Raw genomic sequence first — 21,305 nt, 5'->3', positions numbered from 1 at the left:
CATCCCCTCTGAGGTCCAGTTAGAAAATCACGGTGTAGGCTGTAGATTGGCACAAGTGGGTCTTGTACTCTTTCCCAAACGCATCAACGAAAGTTGGGAGCTGAGAGAAAGAATTGAGACGGTCGCTTTCTGTTAAATTTGTGTGGTCTAAGTAGGGTTAGGATCGATTTCATAGGAGAGGGACACTCACACTGCTGTGTACCAAGGCCCATCCCAGTGCTAGCATGTGCTTAGTATTCAACAAGCCTTATTTGAAAACAACGATGACATGAATGATCGCAAGTACAACCACAACCATAACGAGGAGACCCAAGGGACAACAGGACTGCATCTTGACACCGATTTCCATCATTACGCGTGCCCCAGCTGCCCGGGCTCCAGTTCTGTCTCCCCTGCCTGGTCCACCTCCTCCAGGCTACACCGGGCTCCAATCCCACAGCAGGCTAACGCCCACAGTGAAAGTCCATTTGTCCTTTCTAATTTCAGACCAAGCTGTCTCCTGTGGGACTGAAAACCTGATCTGATAAATTATTCAGTTAATAATAGATTTTTATGACTTAGTGGCACATTCCCGTGGATGATGCTAATGTACTAACGAGCACACACACACACACACACACACACATGCAGACACACAGCGGCAGGAATTTTATCCTACTGGCAAGGGACAGAAAGATTTTTGGGAAACAGGTATTGAGAGGGCAGGGTTCTACGCTTCCATCTGGAAATCACGTTGGATAGGAGGATTTCCACTTCCGGTACAAGCTGCCGCTGCCATCTCCCTGATTCTAAGACAGTTTATGTTTGCTCTCTTCAGTTTGGAGTTCAGGATTTTGTGATATTATTTTAGGGGCACAAAATCTGGAGAAAGAATGGAGTTAAGTGAGTTTTAAAAATTTATTCCCAGCACTGTTTTGCTTCATTTTTCTAGGCCTTCCAGAACCAGTGAAAGAACTGGGGGATGTCTGCTTCATCTGCGGAGCCGAGGCACCAGGTCTCTGTAAGTGCATATGACCGGGGGAGCTGGGAATGTCTAGGCCCTGAGGTTAGGGTTAGCCCAGCCCCTGAGGGTGCTGCGCATGTCCCTGTGTCATGTCATCTCTGTATGTGTGTCTCCGTCACTCCGTCACTTCTGTACAGCAGAACGTTACGCACTTACAGACCCCATTCCATAAACACTTATTAAGTGTGTACCATGAAGTGGGCCCTATCTTGGGACCAGCAGTTGTGAAATGATAGGACAGAATCCTGGCCTCAAGTTTCCCTCCCTCCCTCTCTTTCTTCTTCTCTCCTTTCTTTCCTTCTCTCCTTGCTTTCCTTTCCATTTTACACTGGAGATTGAACCCAGGGCTGCTTTTTCTTTCTTTTTAGTACTTGAGATTGAACCCAGAGCCTTTGTATTGACCTACATCCTCAACCTTTTAAATCTCTCTCTCTTTCCCCCCACCATCTCCATCTCCATCTCTATATCTCTACCTGGTATTTTTTGAAACAGAGTCTTTCTTCAAAGTTGCTAAATTGCCCAGGCTCAGCTTGAACTTGGGATCCTCCTGCCTCATCCTCCCAGAGTGCTGTGATAACAGGCACCACCAAGTTTCTTCTAATCTAGTAAAGGTCACATGTAAGAAAATACAGTACAGAACGGTGCCTAGCAAGCACAATGCAGTATTGAAACAGAGGTGTCGTGAGACAGAGTTGAGCGAGTGGGGCAGGACCCAGGACTGAGAGGGGCCTCCTGGGAGGAAGCAGCATGTGGACTTTGTCTCCCAGGAGGTCACCAGGCATGCTGATGGGTGTCGTTCTCCTGCACAGGATGGCCAGGTCCATCCCACAGGATGGCCAGGTCCATCCCATCATTCAGGTCTGCATGAATGATGGGAGCTAGGGCTCACTGAGAAAGCTTAGCCCCGACACGGCCAGGTGCTACATTTATGATCTCATTAAATCCTCACAACCCTTTGAGGGTGTGCACTAGCCATTTTATGATGAAGGCCAGGAAGCTTGGCGAGTGAAACTTCCCAGGGTCGTGTAGCTGGCATGATGCAGCCCCCGAATTCTGACTCCCATGGGTCAAGCTCAAGCCCTAGCCCCAGTGGTACACACAGTGGGAGCTTTAGGCTTGTCATGCTCTGCTCGCCTCTCTGACCCAGCTGAGCTTCCTCTGCTTTCCTGGGAAGACACTGGCTGGGCATCATTATTTCATTTGATGACAAAAAAGGAAGTTTTAGAGCAGGAAAGTCACATAGTATGAGGTAGGGCTAGACCAGCACGTGGGCTGGTTCACATCCAGCCTAGTGCCGTCTTCCCTGCAGAATGAATGGAAAGTCACACAGGCAAGTCACACAGGTATTGAAGCTATTGTCATGTTGCCACACATACCTGCTGCCTCCTCTTCCTGCTAAGCTTCCTGTATCTGATATAAAAACCCAACAAAGATGTCCCTACACAGCTGGGTCAGAGCAGGCAAAGACTACCTTAGATTCTTGCTCATAGATTACTCTTATAGAAGGAAGAATGTAGGCTGTGTCATGAATCCACCGTGCTACTCCAGGAAGGTAGATGATCTTACATTTCCATTTGAAAGGAGCAGTCAGAGGTGTGTCCCTTGTAGATGACTCATCATGAGAACTGAAAATGGTGTAAATAGCACACAGTGCCAGTCAAAAAAAGACAGGTTATTATCAAATGGATTTGGATGACCGGTGGTGGAAACGCATACTGGAAATGATGTTGCCGTGTGGGTGGAAAGGTTAGCAATACCCATGAATTAGCGAGGTGAGCCACGGTCCCATCTCCAGCGCAGTGTCTCTCAGGGTTTCCAGCAAACAAAGCTGCCTTGTCCTTGTCACACCACCCCTGTCCCAGGGCCCAGGGTCTCTCCTTCGGTCTCCGCTGAGGAATTCCAAGGTCAACCTTCACCACAAACAGAAAGTTCCTTCACGTGATTTGCATTCTTCTTACAAGGCTTCCAATGTTTAAATCTCACTATTTTGAAAAACATACGACCCCGTTGTTTTCCTGAGATAGATATTGCTGCATGGCTTTTCCCCCAATATGGAAGGTCCAAATTTAAACAGTCTTTCACAGTGACCTGCAGTTGGATATTGAAGTTGGGATGGAGCATTTCACAGATAGAAAAAAGAAAAAAAAAAAATATAAGGTTCCAAAGGAATTGAACCCTTGTAGGCAAATTAAAACACAAATCAAATGTGTGGTATGTATTTGTATAAATCCATCCAAATGAAACCTATCAATCTATATAACCAGTATACCCTGATAAAATGTAATATAATAGCCAAAGTCATAAATATATTCAAACACCTAATATATCTCATGTGTTCAAGGAGATACAGAAAGTTAGGATTGTAATAATATGAGAAAACCTTATAAACTGTGACTTGTTATACATGTGTCAGGAATTTGACAGTGCTGTCTCATCCTTACCTATGTCACTGCATGGAGGAAACTTTCCCTAACTTCCTCCTCATTCTCCTTGGCTCAGGTGGGCACTTCCCCTTCAGCATTCGCTTATCTGATGCACATCGTTCTCACCAGATGCAATACCACGCCATATTGTGATGAGCCATTATTATGTCTGCCTCATTGGACTAGGGTCCCGGAAATCACCGATCTGATAGCTCCATGTCCAGCATAGCTGCGCCCCAAGCAGAGCAGGTTCTCTGTAACTAGTTGGGGTATTCATGATCAACTGAATAAGTAAACTTTTGAATCTTCATTCTTAAGTGAAACTCTGTGACACAGATTCAAAGCTTTTTGCTGATAAACATTTTCCCCTTCTTCTTAAAAATAGACTTGGGAAGACCGAGTGCTATCTGTAGCACTGGAGTGTCACAATGAAGGAGCTTCTTAATAAATTACTCTGAGATAGTTTGCCGTACAATTTGTTCAACTTGGTGCAATCCAGCTGGATTAGATTCCAACGGCAGAGTTATGCTGAGGAACACCAAACAATATCATACTTGTGGAAATGCTGCTTTAACAGTTTAATAAAAATATGAGATGTCACAACACATAATTTACGCCAGATGGCTGCTAGACTTTATATGGTACCAATTTGAAGAGGGGAAAGATGCATGTAGAAAGGTCTGCAAAGTCTTCTTGATGGAAAACGGAAGTTTGAAGGACAGATTCTGTCTGGCTTGGTGGGAGGTAAGGAAGCACCACGGTTTGCCGTCTTTTTAGTGAGGACTCGAGTGCTTGGTTTCCTTGTGGCGTACCCTGACACCCAGCGAGAACAAATGATTCCCTCAAGGCCATGCTGACTTAGGATTGGGTCGCGGGGTCCGATGAGGGGAGAACTGGCCTGGTAGCTGGCCTCATGCTGCGGTGGGAGAAAAGCTTCCCATTCACACAGGTGAACTGGAGGAGAGACGCAGCCTCTTCACTTTTCTACTTCCTGAGTTACCAGGAGTAGGGTGATTCCACCTCCGTGATTACAAAATTGGCCATCTTTTATTTCCAAAGGCTCGCAAGCTTTTAAAAGGGGCATATTTTCCCCGGGACTCTTGGCTAGATCTAAAGTCTGTAGCAGGGATTCTCTGAACTCTTTATTTGACCCAAATTTATGTGCTTTCTAAAAAGTGTAGCCCCCACTGCGGTTGAACCTCTCCAGTTGTCAAATAATTGCTTGAACGTAGGAATGGGGTGAGGCATCTTCGCTTCCTTCCCGCTCCAGCTCTGGAACTCTTGCCTCTCTTTCTGTGATTCATTTATATTTTTAGTGATTTAGTGAATTTTCCTGTCTTATAAATTTGACTTATTGTTTTGCTAACTAGTCCTTGTGTTGATTCCAGAGTTTCAGGTTGAGAACAATTCTCGCATTTCAAGTAGATTTTATTTGTATTTTTTCAGACAACTGTTAACATTTGGAGCCTTGGGTGGGGGGCGGGGAGGGGCAGCGGGGTGAATCTAGAGACTTTCAAACTTGTTCTCATGCCTCCAAATTTCTGTTGAGCTTGCTAAGTAGGCTACATTTTCAGTAAAAAAGGAAGTGTTTCTAAGAGTCCAAGGAGAAAGCCTTACAAACACTTTCCCGCTTTTCAATATGAATTATGTCCTTTTGATTTTTTTCAAAGCAAGCAGAGACCAGGCCTAGCTTATTGGGAGGTCAGTCTGAAAATAGGTGAATCTGGATCTCTCTGACAACAACGACAAAAAAGGTCTTTTCTGGGGCACTCAAGCACATCATTCACAGTGGACTGTGTGTTATTCTCCGGGGTGGGTGCAAGCGTATACGCTGGAGCCTGTGCTCAAAGCCCACATAATATGGAAGTCGTGAAATAATGTATCCCCATCTCAGAAATAGAAACCGCTGAAGGAAAGATCCTTGGGAACAGAAACTGTGGCTTTTATATGACCTGATTTGAGACATGAAGCTTTTATTCTCTTTTTCTGTAGTGTGTGTATGTGTGTATGTATGTGTGCGCGCACGGGCACGGGAGCGTTTTGTTTTGTTTTCTGAAACCATACAGAATTTTACTCTAATACTGGGGAAGGTCTGTGTCTGTGTGCCAGTGCAGATAAAAAAGCCTCCTCTTAGCTCTTCTCACCTCCTTAGTAAAGGCCTGGTGGAAGCAACTTCCTGGAGTCTTCTCAGTAAGAATAAAAACATAATTCCAAGCAAACGTTAGGGAGAAACTGCCCGCGCTCTCAAACAGCACCCGCTGGCAACTCACTTGAGAAGAAAGTATAGCGCAAACACCTAATTTTTTTTTTTTCCAAAACTGCTTGTATTGGGAGTTCCTAATTAAAAATCCTCATGCTCTCCCTTCTTTTCCTGTTCAAATCTGCAAGGTTATTTAATTGAAGTCCTATTTTGTGGGTGCAGATGCATGATGGGTTTGAATCATCAAACAGATTTGGTGTGTTTTGATTGTTGTGCGCGCCTCATTGCTATTCCCAGAATGTCGAGTGCAGCTTATGCCCCTCCTCGGCAAGACTTAGAAGCACGAAACAGTAAAAGAGCCCTTTCTTCTCCTCCCGCCCCCTCGCCCCCCATTTTCGTTGAAACTTTGCCAATATCAGATCGCACTCTGTCTGTTGCTGCATTAAAATGAAGTCATTCCCTCCCACTCGTCGCTCTCCTCCACTCCCACCCTCCCTAGCCTTACGGGTTTCTTCCTAACTCGGGGAACCTCTTTGGCTAGCGATGGGCCAACTTTTAAAACATTTTAAATTTTTTTCTCTGCGTTTCTCTCCTTCGCGTTTCCTTCCCCACCCCCGCATGCTCCTCCCGCCCCCGCCCCCGCCCCCGCCCCCGCGGAGCTTTTCGGATTGGAGCTTGTGAAAGGGAAAGAGAAGAGGCCTGTTTTCCTCTCGAGGTGAAAACAGCCTTGGAACCGGCAGGTGCACGGCCCCCAAGCAGCTGCTTGCGACTTGCAAGCTGAAGCGACTGACTTGCCCCTCCAAGCCAAGAGCACTTCATGTAATCCTCTCGTGCAATTCACACTGTAATTGCAGACAGCCCAACCGCTAGGGCTCAACTTAGTATTATTATTATTATTATTACTACGATTATTTGGGTTGTTGTTGTTTTGCAGTGGTAACGAGATCCTCTGAACCGGGGACCCTCGTGTGAATTGGGTTTTTGTGTCAGAGGGGCTGTCCCTCCAGAAGAAGGATTCTTTTTTTTTTTTTTGTCTCGCTCTGAGCCCTGTCCCTTGCCCCCTTCAGCCCCTACCCCTTGAAGGCCACTCAGGGGTGGCACATGTGGAACTTTTATGCGGCTCTATAGGCCCTTTTATTGTCCCGTGGGCCTCTTCCTCTTCTTGAGAAAGGGTCTGGTGATAAGGTGCTGGCCCTGAAGCTTACGCTCCGGCGCACCAGCTTGCTTTCTCAGGGCTCCGTGTGTTTCTTCGGTAACTGTGGGGCAAAAGAATCTTTTTTTTTTTTAAATTGGTTTTGGTTTACTCAGGAGTGTTGTAGTCTATGAAACAATCACTTTACAGTTTTGAGGAAGAGTGGTTGAAAATTATTCGGGGGATATTCTAGTTTTTTTTTTTTTTTTTTAAAGAATGCGTTAAGAATGCTGAAATATTTTATTGCTGACATAAAGAAAACCTCGTATTTTGAAAGCCAAAAAATATCTAAACTATTACTGTATAGCTATGTTTAGCTTGTGATTTTCTGTAACTTCCGTTTACTTCTTATTGTTTACCAAAATCCAGCTGTTCATGACCGCTGGCATAGTTTTTATCAGAGTCACAGACGACCTGCGCCTATGCAATTGTTTCGATAGGTTATTTTTTATGTAGATTTTAAGTACAGTTTATTTGCAAAAAAACTAAGACTACCAAAACATCCCTGCTATAAGTAGTAAACAAATGTGACTTTCCTTGAAAAGGAAGTAATTCTAAAAAGAAAATAGGAAAATGTTGCTATTAAATTTCTGATCAGAGAGGTTAGCATTGGAAAGGCGTTTGAGATGAGCACAGAGGTGTCGATCTCACCATAATCACAGGATTGAAGAGAGGGTAGCTTCCCACTCACCTGGATCACGGTAAGCACTGCCATGCAGTGTCCTCCGCGTGCCACCCCCCCACCTTGTGCCATGTGCACACGTGGGCTCTGCCCTGCCCTTTGGGAAGCACTAGCGTCGCGCTGCGCGTCACTCGGGTGGTCCGAGGTCCACCACGGATATTTGATTTTGGAGTGGCTGCTTTTTAAATTGCCTCCTGATGTACACAGAATGTGTATTTCTGGTCAGAGAGAGACAAACACGACTGGCCTTTAGGGTTGGACGCTTGGTATCTGCCACTGTCCAGTAGTGGAATCAGTCAAACCTTGAGCGTAGGGAACCAACGTTCTAACAATACATCAAGGGGAAATTTAAGGAAACGAAGTTCCAACACCCAAATGGCAATAACAGGAATCAAAACTATGAACCAAAGGAGATTTAAAAAAAAAAAAAATTGGAGAAAGTTGAATAAGATAAAAAAAAACGTGAAATGTGTATTCTGGAGAATACTGCGAGCAGAGCTGAGGTGTTTGAGGTCTTCATAGGCTGGGATGTGACACGCAGCAGGTTTTGGCTGGGTAAAACAGTGGGTAAAATCAGAGCAGAGGCATCCTCATCTCTGTGTCTATGTCTGTATCATCTCTCTTCTCCACTAAACACCGTGAGTCAGAAAGCACAGTGGGGAAAACGTCCCGGCTCACCTCCACACACCCAGTCCCACACCCTCACACCCACAGTGCCGAGATCAAGGAATCTCACACATTTTCTTAGTAACAAACAAAACATTTTAAAAGATTTTTGTTCAAAATTCTTGCCCACAGCTAATAAAACTTCACTAGTTAACTCTTTCCAGCTATTCCCATTGGTTGTATGGCCTTAATGTCCCCATAACACTCTCCCTGCCATGTTTTTTAGCCTTCAGGATAGGGATGACAGCCCTGAAGATGCATAAAGCAGCTCACAAATGCTCCCTCAATGGAAATTTACATAGGAGCATTCACAAGCGGTCTCCTTGCAACCTCCGTGATTTTATTTCCAGGGCAGTGCCGCAGGATGGTGAGTGTTACGTGGTTCGCCAGGTCTCTGCCTGTTCTGTGGTTGGCTTGTTCATCGGCCATCTCTAAAGTTGGTGGAGTTTATTAAAAATGACCTTTACGACCAATGGGTCTGTTTCATGTCGGCCACAGAAGATGATGTGATCATTGCGCTAAGTACTCTAATAACGTAAGAGAAGTCTATTTAACAAATACTTGTTGAGGAATTGATATGTGAAAGGCTCTGTGCAGGGGCTAAAAGAGCAGGCACGTGTGCAATGACGTTTGATAAAAACTCCAGTAAGGGTAAAGCCTAGAACTTCGTAGAAGACACGATCAGTTCCCAGAGGCTTCCATAGAAGTTGAGAATTTAAAACCAAGTATGAGGGGCTGGGGATTTAGCTCAGCGGCAAAAGTGCCTGCCTGGCATGCGCAAGGTCGTGAGTTTGGTTCCCAGTACTGGAGAAAAACAAAACAAAACAAAACAAAATAAATAAAACCAAATACGAATTAGTTCGGGGAGGCCTGCGGTGGAAGTTCACGGAGAGAGAGAGTATTCCAGAAAAATGAGAAGCCTGGAAGACCTGGAGGTGGAGTGGGATGGGACGTGGAGAGCTGTACATGGCTCAGTGTGACCAGAGGTTGGGCATTAGGCAGAGGACAGAGGCAGAGGTTGAGGCTGATGATGTGAAGATGGAGTTTGAAGGCCGCATGAAAGAGTTCAGACTTGGTACTGAGCAAAACAGAAGCTTAAAGAGCCACACTGAAGTCTGAGAAGAAAGATGGCCCTAGGGCGGACGTAGACACAATGGCGCAGAGGGGAGGGTGAAGTGTGACTGGGTCTGAGGGAGCGTGTGGGTGGGTGAAGGTGACTAACTAGGACAGGTGGTCGTCTGGGGACACTGAGAGTGCAAGAGGTCACGGTGCCCCTGAGAGGACTCTCAATAAAGGCTGCACACTGTGACGGTGACCTGAGGGTGCGGGCAAAGGAGTGGCTAGGAGGTATGGAAGCATTTTTATTTTTGATCAAAGACACCATTTAGAGAAATTATTTGGACAACGTTTGGTTGAGTGTGTGTAGTCGCTTTTCTGTGTAGTATGTTCAATACTATTTGTGCTTCTATCCTAACCTTGACGATCAGCCTTTACTCTTAAGGGGAACATCAATTCCCGCCACCTGGTAATGATAGTTTTAAGAAGACATACACTAATGAGATGCCTTCGCTGGGCCAAGTACCGTGCTGAGTACTTGACATGTATTACCTCATTAATCCGCCCTCAAACTCTGGGAAGTGCCGTGATGCTGATACTGATGATGATCTGTATTTTACAAATGAGAGTGCTGGGGCTTGGAGAGGGGGATAACTGCATGATAGAGAAAGGACTTCAGCCCAGGGTTGATTCCAGAGCCTGAGACTGAAATCCAGCTGCCACAGTGAAGGAGGTAGAATGTCTAGGACACTGAGTCTAGTGGTTAATGGCACACACATTTACATTTTTAAATGAAAGAAACTAACAAATCAAACTTTTTGGTTTCTTTCTGCATCTTTCTCTTAGAATTATGCTCCAAGAAAAGTCTTGTTGAGTAAAAAGTCATGACTGTTCATTTCAAATTAAATTTAGTACAAAGGAATACTACTGTGCCATAAAGAAGGATAAACTTGAGGCATTTCTAGGTAAGTGGATGCACCTTCAGACCATACCCTTAAGTGAAATAAATCGGACACACATGTAACTATTGTATTGTTTCTCTGGTGTGAGAAACTGAAAGGGTAAATAAAGACCAAACTGTATACTAGGTATTGGGAAAAACCAAGAAAAACATTCAAATGAGAAGGGAATGGGGGAAGGGGGGAAAGAAGGAAGAGAAAAGAAAAAAGAATAGAAGGAAAAATGGAAACAAAACTTTTGTAAATAAGGAGAGGAAGAGGGGCTGAAGGGAAGGGAGGGGAATGGGTAAACAGAAGAATCAAGGTATGTGCAGGTGCCAATGCCCTATGATGAATGCGATCATTATTTATATCTAAAGTGCGCTAATAAATTAACTTAAATTAAAAATAAAATGCACTCAAACAAACAAATTACACTTTACTGAACTTGCAAAAACAAAAGGAAATACAAGCAGAACATGTCTTTTCTAGGGATCGATACTGAAATTTTGGAGGGATCCAATCTGCCGAGAGTACATCAGCTTTTCCTTTTGTATTTCACATTTGGAGGCCACTCACTGTCATAACCCTTATATTGGAGAAGATTTACAGAGTTGATCTATGCTATTCTTTATTAGCTGCCTGTCTCTGTGGAGAAATCAGATGTGTCATCAGAATTATTGCAACATGCTAGTAATGAAAAGAGTTTACAGGTCAAATGCCTAATCTCACACCCTCGTTTTACACAGAAGGAAGACAAGGACCAAAGCAGCTAAGGGACTAACTTGTCCAGTGCCACCCAGTGGGTCTGCATCAGGGCTTAAGACCAGAGTCCCTCTGACAAGGCGAGTTTATTGAGTGCCAGCCCATCTCTCCTTGTTTTGCTTGTTAGCATCTCAGGGGTCCCTCCTCCTGTAACTATGGTTTCATTTTCCATGGTTGCAGTTATCCATGGTCAGCTGAAGTATGAAAACATGCAGTGCAAAATTCTAGGAATAAATAATTCATAAATTCTAGATAAATTTTATATAACCATGTTATTATATCTTTCCTATTTCATAATTAGCTATTCTTGCTAATCCCTTGTTGTACCTAATTTATAAATTAACCTTATCGTAGGTAGACGGGTATAGGGGGAAACATTGTACATAGAGGTGGGTGCTCTCCAAAATTTTAACTGTCTACCAGGAGTCCTGGAGCACAGTCTCTGTGATTAAGAGGAAACCGTGTTATCCCCAGGGGCATTCATATGGTGCATCTTCCTGTACCAGTTTTACTCTAAGATTTAAACCCAAGCAAGCAAAATTGAAACAGTAGTTAGTAATTTAAAACCTTTTTAAGACATTAAAACAAACACGATCATATTGTAGAATCAATCATAGAGATTCAATAAAAAAAGAGAGGAAACTTTTAAAAAAGTGCCCTTTCTTGGAAGAGAAGGAGGAGAGCAAGCAGAAGCACTGGTTTAGCCCTCTCTGCAAATGTCTTGTGGTTCAAAAGTGCCCTCTGTCCATTAGAGATTTTCAAGAGGGAAAGTGTTCTGAGTCACCCTGGGCTCGATGGGATGGATAATAGTGAGCTACAGTTAATAACGTTGGCCATAATGATGCTGTTAAATGACATCGTGAGAGGGCAGAAACATGCTTTTCAATCTGCATGAATATAAAAATTAATATTGTTGAAATACGTGTTCCAAGATCCTTTAAAACAAGAGATTTTAATTTCTGATCTACCAAATTTAAATTTTAAGCTCACTTCAATAAATAATGTTACCAATTAAAAGTGCGCTACATGAATGAATGCATTTTGCCACCAGGGCTATCTTTGAAATGACGCGAGTAATCTGCTTTATGCCCACAAGTACTATAAATGCTAACACTTCATTCTTAACTCATCTAGTTGTCATTAGGTGCAGCAGCTGATACAATCTTCCATTAGGCACTCTCAGAGCTGTGGGTGGTCTTGGAAACTATACCATATGAACTGTAATACACAATAGAGTGAGTTAGGAATCTGGTTTTTTTTTTTTTTTTTCAGTTTTAATTCTTAATCTTGCAACTCCCATTGGTTGAAATTGAGCAAAACAATAAAAAGGGCCTCAGTTCCCACCTATATTGATGTGTTACAGCAGAGCCTCTTCTCTGCCCCTATTAATTAAAGAATCTAAATGTACAACAGTCTGGTCTTTTCTACTTAAATTGTTTCCTTACCTAGCCAAAGAAGTTAAAAGGACAATACTAGCAAGCAAGCTTGGCTGTTTACATTTTTTAAAACCAGATGCTTGTGAAATAAGATACTGAACGGAAACTAATAATGCACTTTAACTATACTTTGATTAAACTAGTGCTGAGTCAGTTTTGTTGGGACAATTTGGACAAAAACTACACGATTCACATCAATACCAAATTGACTATAGTGTTAAGATAAAAGGAATTAATTCCTAATGTTTGGAAACTCAATGCCACTTTAAAAGTCTAAAACTTAAGTGGTACATATTTTTAAAAAGTTTCTTTACAACTATGAAAATACCTTTAAGTGCCTTAAATATAACAAGCACTCAATAAGGAGCTATTGATGTGATTTTCCCACAAAGCACACTGCATTGGAAGTTCAGAGAAAAAGGAAAATGAAAGGTGAATTAACAATTTTGCATGAAGTCCTAGAAATCATATTATGGTGGTGATAGAAACCGGTGGTATGCATGGTCTGGCCAACTTGGGATAGAGAAACCTGCTTATAGATCTCTATGAAAACAGTCATTTATTCATCTAAATATTCTTTTTAATAAACATATTAAAATGGACATATTCTTTTTAATAAACCAACCTTTGTGTGTATGCGTTTAAATATAAAAAGAACCTTCCCATACACAATGGGATGGCAGGCAAATCGTCTCCCATTTCCTGTAGATGAGCTCCAAATGTATGTGCTTACAGGTTTTAAAAATATGAAATGAGCAATCTGCAGCCACAAAAAAGTTTCGGGTGAAAAAGTGCTACTTTTTCTTTCTTCCTGGCATTAATGACCCCTCCTCCTCTGGTCTTTTTCACTACAGTCTGGAGTCCTTCCTAAGAAGCCACAGCTATTCTCTGGGTAGAAGTATTTTGGTTCCTAATTTCAATTTCATTTTTTTTTTTTTTAGCTCAACAGGCAGACAACTTAAAAAGTTTTCTTTGTCCCATCCTGTTTTACTTCTTAGCCTCTTTCAAATGGCAAATGATATTACTATTCATTTTGCATCTTCCACCCCTACCTGCTGAGGTGCTTTTGTTTTTTAATGGTCTAGCCTTAATAATTAAAAATTCAATTCCCTCTCCCTCTCTCTCTCTCTCCCTCCCTCCCGCCCTCCTTCCTTTCTTCCTTCCTCCTCCAGCTCCTGGTCCCCTCACTCCTCCCTGTCCCCTTTGGAAGCCCCCGGGATGACACTGCCCATTGATGCAGCTCCTCATTAGCATTGCTGCTGCTCTGGCTCGGTGGTTTCAGAGGCAATCCGTCATGAGAAAACTGAAGAATGTGCCCCATTTGCATGATTCTGTGCCAGAATGCAACTTTTTCTCAGCTGTTCTTTGTGTAATTTCCCCTTCAGCATTCAACTTTCCCATGAAGTCCTAGAAATCATATTATGGATTTCCAACCCAGTTGAACTACTCCACAGATTAGTTTTATGTACTTGCTTCCTTCCCCCGACAACTTCATAGTTCTGCGAAAACAGAGCAGATAAGTGCGTAAAAAACAGGTTGAGTCTTTTGTTGTTTTGGAATGTAGGGCATGTTAAATGATTTTGAAAGTTCAGGGGTATGGATTACATGTGCAAATGTATATTTATTATGCATATCCAAATGAGGCCATAACACTAATAAATACTTAGGCAATCTGGGCTTCCTAGTCATCCAGGGACTGCAAACCACTCAGTAGAAACAGCAAAAGAGCTGGATGGGGTGCTCCCATTCTAAAAACTGTAAAATTACTCTTTAAAAAAAATGACCCTTTGGCTGCTGGTTGGAATATACTCACTTGGGTAACATACTGAAGATATCCTAAGAGTTTTAGTTATAACTACTTCACGTCTTATTTCATAATATTTTGGAAAGGAAAAAAAGTGAATTGAGAGAAGACAGAAAATATCCAACTTATAGCCCACTGAGTATCAAACAGAATAATATAACTTCAAGATAACTCCTTGCACTGACACGAAAAAAAATTAAAGCTTTTAAAATACAAAAATGTGGTCACTGGGGATTTGCTCACACGGTGATTAGAATTAGGTTGCAGAAGATTTCATTAATTATAGGTGACTGCCTTTCCCTGAGCAGACACTCAGGTCTGCAGGCCCGGCCACCCTCCCCTCCACCCCCGGCTCATCTCAAACTGTTGTCTAACCTTTCCCTTAATCCATCTCATCTTGAGCTGATGGGAACTGCTTTCATTCCACCTCTTGTGGAGGTAATGAAACAATCTTCTTATTCACTTGGTTCCTCTGAGCCGGTGACATGCAACAACAACAAAAAAAAGCGAGCGCCCTGATTAATGGCTGCTAATTAGCAATGTTAATGACCAGGTGTCCGAGAGTACGGCCAGCTTCGCTCAGCATGGAGCGATCTCTCAATGAGGGCCCTGCAAATCCATTCCCAGTGACCCTTCCCCTCAGCTGCCGGTAATGAAGCTCCCTGGCTCGTTACTCCTGGGAGGGGCACAGGAGGGGACCCGGGCCTGGGACCCAAAGGGGTCTAGTGGGTCTTCCATTAATTAAAGTTAGCATTTCTGTCCCCCAAAAGCTCAAAGGTAAAGAAGTGAGGAGATGTACTCAAACCCTCTTTTGTCTGGAGGAGATTTCTTTTTTCCTAAATAGAACCAGTAGTTAATTTTAACCGGCTACACGTAAGTCTGCAGTTTTGCCTACAGATTAGCTATACATATCTTCTCAGTAGATTCTTTTATGATCTCAAGATAATTCACATGGGTGAAGCAAATCTCACACTAACTCTCATACAATTTTTTTATCTGGGAGGTTTAAGTTCTCTTTTTTGCCATTCAGTGCAGATTACAAACTCCAGGCACCTAGAGCTCTGTTTAAAAAATAATAGTAATCCTTGAAAACATTATTCTTGATTAGAAGGTGGGTGGAGTACAAGTTATCTTAGTGCCTATATTAGAGTGAGGGAATTATATTATCTTTTAAAACAAAACGACGAACAAAACCAGGCTTTCCCAAGAGCGTTTTAGAGAATCAGCTATATAAAGACCTGAAAAATTATTTTACTAATTAGAGTTGGTACCTTTTCTTGAATGCTGACTAGAAAACTGAAAAGTGACAAGACTGAAGTCTTTGCAGATAATTAACCTTTAACTGTATTTGCCAATTGGTGACAAGCCGATTCTGCCCAAGAGTTTACACAATCATTTATTTTCCTTCCACTACAGAATGGCTTTGTACTTTCTCCAAGGGGAAGGAGGGGGGATGGAGTGTACAAGAAACAGACTAAAATGAAAGGAACTATACCATGTCGTTGTTTCTGCTTTTAGCATGCTCTTTATAATGTATAATTTCAGGTTATGTTACCATCTTGCCTGGCTGTAGATAGAGGGACAGATATGACTGAAAGGTCTTACGTTTGATAGCACTGTGATAAGCTTCTTTTAATGACATTTTAAAAGACTATGTCATGTAGGAGAATAAGTGCTATTATGAAAATACCAAGTATTCACAGGTGATGAAACACTACCCACATAGTGCACGTAATAGCTGGGTTTTAAAAATTATGGCCAATAGTTTGTAGCTGGCTAATAAGTCCAAGTGACATGAAAAATGTCAGAACTTTACTTTCAAGTGCGGACGAGGCCAAACAATGCTACCTCCTAACTTAACAAAAGGAGGCCATCCAGCGGGGAGTCTGGCTTCTCCTTCGTTGGAGTCTACCTACCATTGTGGTGATACTTGGTGTTGTTATTTTAAGGGGAAAAGATACAGTTTTTCTCCCCATGATTCAAAAATTTATCTGAACAACTCATTTGAAGACAACAGTATGCAATATAGCAACCATTGGTGAACTCCTACCATCTTGTCTAGTGAAGCTCTGTATCGTTTCTAATGGTTTTTTAAAATTATTTTTTATTCTCTTTAATGGTTTGATCAATCTTGCATTCTCACATCTGGTAATCTGAACAACTTCGTTGAAGATAACAATTTGTAATATAACAACCACTGTTAATTCCTATCATTCTGTTTTGAAACCCTGTATCTTTTTTGTTTTTGCTTTGCTTTGTTTTTGTCTATGCTGTTGTTATTTTGTCATTTTTTATTCTCTTTAAAATAAAAAAAGAAAATGTGGTACACTTTCCTTGCAGAATATTTAAAAAACATGGGACCGCATGTGCCCCTATGTTATACATGCTCACGTATGCCCAGAACCCACAGTCCTAACCCAGGCTATCCATGGCCGACATGTTGCTATATGTGTCAGGCATCTAGTTTTTCACATAGATACTTTTTCATTGAACTGAAATTGCATTCTACTGCACATATCTTATAAGCTGCTTTTTAATATGAACAATATAAGTTTAATTTGTTTTGAAATATTCTTCTACAACGCCATATTCTGACAGCCCCTAGCAAGAGCTACAATTCTCTGTCAGCCACGAATGGGTTAAGGGCGATGCCTATGGTGCTAACAGAACCATTTTACCGTGGCAGTCCAGCCTCGCTAGTCTCCTACACGGTGGACTGTGAGGTTTGGTTCAGGATTGAGTTAGATCCCTCCATCTTGCTCTGCGATTCTCTCCAGAGCCCGCAGAACAGTGGAAAGGAGCCAAAGAGAAGAAATAAATGAAGCAAAGGTGCACTCTGTCCAATTCATTAATTATTAGTAAAGAAAGGGCCACACTACAGAATCTAAGCTTCATGAGAACCGAGAATTTGTATATCTTCACACTTGTGTGTCTGCCGTGTCTAGAACCATCCCAGGCATGTGGTAAATACTCAATAAATATTTTCTGAATAAACAAATGAGCAACTAAAGGGGCTGGGGATTTAGCTCAGCGGCAGAGCACCTGCCTGGCAAGCGCGAGGTCGTGAGTTTGATTCCTGGTACCAGCAAAAAACAAAAAACAAAACAAATGAGCAACTAAAAAACAAATTTGACTGTATCTTAGTTTACTTTTTCTTGAGTGTCAGAGAGTAAGGAACTTTTATTTGGTGCCCTGGAAATGCCCATGGTGCATATCTCCTAAGAGAACGCATCCTCCTGCAGGTTGCTATTGCCCTGGAGTAGTAAGGAACCAGCACAAAGACAAGGCCTTGTATTTCTACCCAGAATTCACGTAAACCCTGAGACTTCCACTTGTTTCTGTGTGTCCACTTCTGCCTGCTGCTCTATTTTGTCAAAAGGATCTGGCCAAAAGAAAAAAAAATTTTTTTAGCTTTTGAACCCCACAGTTAATTTGGACTTGAAATTAGTGTGTGTTCTAAAACTAAATCTGGTAGTTTAAAGATTTTGTTTATGTCTTTTTTTCCCCACTCCTTTAGGTTTAAGAATTAGAGTCCATCTGTAGATTGAATGTTCGTTGGCCCAGGAAATGAATAAATAAGTTAGCAGTGACAAGGAAATGAGTTGTACTGAAGCTCCAAGTCAGCAGTTATGGGGTTTTAAAATTGGTAGGGCTGTTGTTTTTTTTTTTTCTTTTTTTTAACTTAGTAAAAATTATCCCCAAAATGTCCAAGGATGAAAAGAAAATAGCCACTCTGCCTCTAAGGCTGTTTTGCAGCAATTAGCCAAAGAAGAGCCGCATCCTCGGCAGGATGTTCTCTATTGTGTGTGGTGGGGACGGCTGTGCCTTGACCCCCTCACTCACCTACCCCTGGCGCTTTGTTCCGGGGGCAGAGGCAGAGTGAGACCCCTTTGGTAAACTTAGCCTGTTGTAATAGCGAATGAAGAATGCCGAGATGCATTCACCCTCTCCTCCATCCATCCATCAATCGCCGTATTAATCAATCAGCTGAGAAGCCTGGTTAAGCATCTCTCTACAGCCCATTATCCACATTGAGTCCAAGTAACATGGCTTCTATGCTTTGCAGCTTGTAGTTTAAGAGAAAACAACAATGGAGGTAAGGCACAGTGGACAAATAGACAACAGGTAAAACACTGAACAAGTATGTGGGAAGAAAAGCGTGAATAATATTAACACTGTCAATCAATTAACAGGTACTGATGGTGTGCTAATTACACACTCAGCCCCAGGTTGGGTCGCTTTACCAGTGAAATAGCTGAAGATCGGGAAGAAGTTTTGTAAACTATCATCTTAAATTGAGAAACTCACATTAATCTCCACTGAGCGAGGGGAAGGCTCAATGGAAATGTCCAGGGGTGAGGGGGTAGCGTGTTCCCATTGGGGGCCTGTTGGAAACAGGATGGCTAGGATGAAAGGGAGAACATAGAGGGCTTAGGGAGCTAGATTCAATAACTTTAAAGTGACTACATTGCAGAGTTGGAATCATTTTTTTCAGTTCTTTCCATTCTGTTGTAATTTTTTCTAAAACACGGAGGTAGACTCTGAGGTCTGTGGAGAGTGAGATGATGATCAAGCTGGCCTGAGAGAAGGCAGTCAAGGCCTGCAGAAGGAAACAGAGGAAGTGCATGTCACCCTTACGTTGGGTATCAGGGTGACAAAGCTATTCAGAAGGGTCTTGTTTCTGATTTGTGGTTCAATAAGGTTTTGGAAGAGGGTTGCGGTAGTCAGAACCCATAGTGTAGATGTCTTTGGTGACAGCAAGTTCAAAGTCCAGTGGAGAAGAAATTGTCCTGATTTGGGCAAATGATGCCTAAGGCCAAATTATGGATATCTTATTCCTCTAATTCATGATCTGAGAAAAGTAAAACTCTTATCACCTGAACTTTATATGATGTCTAGAAGTTCTAAATCCCAACTCCTAATCAAAGTTTGCTGACATTGTCTTCCTGGCTTACTATAGTGTTCAGCCCATTTTTTGGAATCTGGGTAAAGGATAGATTTTTGATAGATGAGCTTACTGTGGAAACTAACTGCGGCAGTGATAATGTCATTTTAAAAGGAGTAAAGAAAAAATCTTTGTTGGCTATCAACCCCATGGTAGTTACTGTGCTAAACACTATACATTACTTAATCAGTCTTTACAGTCTTCAAAATAAAGTAGTTTTGCTCACATGCTACAGACACTGAGGGTTAAAAGTCAAGTAAATGGACTCAAACCCTATATGTAGTTACTAACATTGTGGGTCTTCTTTTACCAAGCCCCTGCTTTCTCACCTAATTTGGACATCTTTCTTTTCTTTCATTGTTTCCCTTTAGATATATATTAGCCCAAATTGGGTGAAATCAAAATTTGGTATTGATACGCTCTCCCTTCCCCAATTTATCTAGCATACAGATTATAATAGTTGAGTGAATGTATGGGCTTTCATATTTTTGGATTACAGCTTTGGTACAGTATTTGGATATGGCTGTTGAATATCCAGGAAGTCTTTATGCTCAGGACCTGGTAAACAGCCTGCTTGGCTAAAATCCTTAAAGCATGAGGGAGAAGGTTTGATTGTAAGAGATTTTTTCACCAGTGGCTCACCCCAGAAAAGGGCTGGGGCTGCTGACAAAGTGTCTTGGACTCCAGCCTGCCCTTCTGAAATCAAGCCCCAGGCTTAGGAGTGCTAAGACTTCAATTTGTACTCCTAGGTTCTGCACAGTCAGCCTGGAATTTTGATCACCTGCTCTGATTTGTCCTGAGGTTGTGCTTCCCAGACCCTTATGACCATGTCCTTGAAGACATTAGAATAGCTTGCACTTTTATTTCCATGATGCATAAAAGTGTCTTTCATTACCTTTTAGAAATGTATTTGTGAGTTACTTGCAAAATAAGGAAGTTCTCCTAGGAGCCCTTAGCTATTTTTCAGTAGAGATATAGATGTAAATTGGCAAAATTATTGGAACATTGGCTCTCTGTGTTTTGACAAGGAGGTAAGAAGAGGTTGGATTGTGGTGAACACCCAGGGGAGTGTACAGATGGACTCGTAGTGACGACAGCCTGCCAGGGACCCCACGTGCAGTGCCATGTGAGTATTCTGAAGATCCTCTGGGTTTTATACTGTTTGAGAGAGAGAGATCTGTCAAAACCAAACCAAACCAAACCAAACCAACCCAAACCAAACCAAACCAAACCAAACCAAACCAAATCAAATCACATTTTCATTCAATTCTAAAAGTTACTGTGGGACAAACGGGAACATTGCAGGAAATTTGTTTTTAGTTTTGAAGTGAAAAAGAGTTAAAAGGTTTTCTCTGCTTTGTGTCTGGTCCTTCTAAGTGTTATTCCACCAAGTAATACTAATTTAGACTAAGGGAGAGAGTCTAGAGTGTTATACATTGCACTGCACCAGGTACTCTACATATATTGTACATTTTGTACATGATAGGTACTACTTTTTGTTTCATATGTGAAGAACCTGAGGATCTAAGGGATTTAGTGTCACAGAGGTGCTCATTGGCACAGCTGCACAGTGAAGTCTAGGTGCCCTTGAAAGAACTGTCCTAACGGTGCTGTTCAGTGTGGTAACCATTAGCCGTTATAGCTCTTTTAATTCAAATTAAAATATAACTGAAAATTCAACTCCTTAATCAAACTAGCCACATTTAAAGTGCTCATTAACTGCACATGGCTGGTGAGTGTAAGGGACACTGCAGATGGAGAATATTTTCAGCCATCAAAAAATGTTCTATTGGACAGAGCCTCTCTATAACCAAATCAATCATTTTTCCTTGTCATAAGTATTTGTGGAAAATAATAGTAATTGATCTTTTTCTTACTTTAGTGGAGATTGACCAGAGTAAAGATGGAAAGACAGAAGGTGAGAGTTCATGGTTTTTTTTTTTTTTTTCCGGTACCGGGAATCGAACTCATGACCTTGCACTTGCCCGGCAGGTGCTGTGTCACTGAGCTAAATCCCCAGCCCTGAGATTTCATGTTTTAAAGATTTCATATATGGGGAAGATTTTCAACAAATGGAGTAGTTTAGTTACAAATATATGTCTATAGTATTAACCAAACCAGTGAATACAGTAATGCCCTGTAATTATCTATTACTTCTTATTTGATGGGTACTTTCCTAAACTTGTTATACATTT

General features: G+C 42.0%; 1 long non-coding RNA gene across 1 annotated transcript; it reads left to right on the top strand.

Annotated features, from left to right (window-relative positions):
- Window positions 1–930: 930 nt before the first annotated feature.
- LOC102024466 lies at window positions 931–21,030 on the top strand. Its single transcript, XR_260704.2, has 3 exons — window positions 931–1,000; window positions 20,139–20,236; window positions 20,993–21,030. It is a non-coding gene; the product is annotated as an uncharacterized LOC102024466 (long non-coding RNA).
- Window positions 21,031–21,305: the final 275 nt, after the last annotated feature.

Source organism: Chinchilla lanigera, unplaced genomic scaffold, assembly GCF_000276665.1.
Source record: "Chinchilla lanigera isolate Chin_1 unplaced genomic scaffold, ChiLan1.0 scaffold00019, whole genome shotgun sequence".
NCBI lineage: Eukaryota > Metazoa > Chordata > Mammalia > Rodentia > Chinchillidae > Chinchilla > Chinchilla lanigera.
This window is presented reverse-complemented; position numbering and strand designations above follow the sequence as displayed.